At 35.7% G+C, this 1,477-nt stretch overlaps 1 pseudogene; it reads left to right on the top strand.

Moving 5' to 3' along the window:
* The first annotated feature begins 528 nt into the window (after positions 1-528).
* The window catches only part of LOC104865483, a 48,947-nt pseudogene continuing 47,998 nt past the window's right edge, over positions 529-1,477 (top strand).

The following is a 1,477-nucleotide window of genomic DNA, read 5'->3' on the forward strand; positions in this document are numbered from 1 at the left end:
GGAAGTTAGGTACTGTACTTCTTAATGGTCAAGACTAGAAACTTTGATAATTGAATTTTTTCTTCTTTTATAGACAATTTTATGAGCAACTTAGGATTTTTTTGAGATGAACATCAGCAATTTAGTAACTACAACAAAGCCAATTGTGAGAAATGAGTAATGAAAATCATAGCTCATCCCCTCATACAACCATTACTTTTGATTTTAAAAATATTAACTTCTAGTCCTTGTCCTGTGCAAATACATTTCAAAACTAGAGCAATCACACTGTATTTGTATTTGTGCCCCGCACACCCACACACAGAGTCTAGGCAGTCTTTAGATTGCACTGTCAGTCACACTGTTCTTCCATTTCGCGGTTTTGACCTTGTTTCTAATGTTTTATCATTTTAAGGAACGTTGCAACAAATGCCTCCATTTGTGTGACTCTTTTTCTCTTCTGATGAATTATTTCTTCATTTGGTAAAGAAATATTTATTGAGAAAGTTTGTGTGTGCCAGTCACTTGTGATGCACTTAGGACATAGCGATGAATAAATCGAAGGCGGAGGTGAGGAAGGTGGTCTGTTTCTTCCAGGAAAGGCTCCGAGTGAGTGGTTTTTGAACAGCCCCAGTGGATTCAAACAATGAATGCTTGCAAGTATCTTTCTAGATAGATGTTTCAAATATGGTAAAAGACTTCCTCCTTTCCTACATTTCCAAATGATGCTTACAATTTACCTCAGATTTGCGTTCATTCACTTGTTTCTGCCTGAGGTGGTATAGTATTCATGTCAGTTCTATTCCTCATCTTCCTGATTGCTCCTATGTGTCAGGACCTGGCAGAAAAAGATTTGTGGTATCATTGAGAAGATGGCTTTGCCACTGAGGAAGCTGCGCAAATTTGTCTCGATAAGCTACATTTTTTTTAACAGCAAGACATAGAAAAGTACTAGAACTTTCGTGATTATTGTAGAGATTAAATAAGAGAATAAATAAAACACCTGGAATACAACAGGAATTTTTGGAGTAATGTTCTTTATTAGAATATTGATGTTCTCCTTATAGATTTCAGGATTTCTTAAAAAATACAGTTTCCTTATATATCCTTGATAATAGTCCTTTGTCTGAGGCACAGCTGGTAAAAATTTTTTCCCACATTGCAGATTGTCTCTTAGTTCTGCTAATGGTTTCTTTTAAAGTACAGAAGCTTTTTAGTAAGATGAGATCCCAGTTGTTGATTCTTTCTGCTAGTTCCCGTGCTACTGAGGATTTGTTCATAAAGTCTTTTCCTATACCAATGTCTTCCAGAGTTCTGCCTAACTTACCTTCCAGCAAGTTTAATGTTTCTGTTTTAATATTTAGATCTTTAATCCATTTGGATTTTAATTTAGTGCATGGCGAAAGATAAGGGTCTAATTTTAATCTGTGGCAGGTTGACATCCAGTTTTTCCAACACCATTTATTAAAGAGGCTATCTTTCCTCCACTGAGGATGGT

This window comes from Fukomys damarensis, unplaced genomic scaffold (assembly GCF_012274545.1).
Source record: "Fukomys damarensis isolate Sample0158 unplaced genomic scaffold, DMR_v1.0_HiC HiC_scaffold_15, whole genome shotgun sequence".
In the NCBI taxonomy this organism is placed as follows: domain Eukaryota; kingdom Metazoa; phylum Chordata; class Mammalia; order Rodentia; family Bathyergidae; genus Fukomys; species Fukomys damarensis.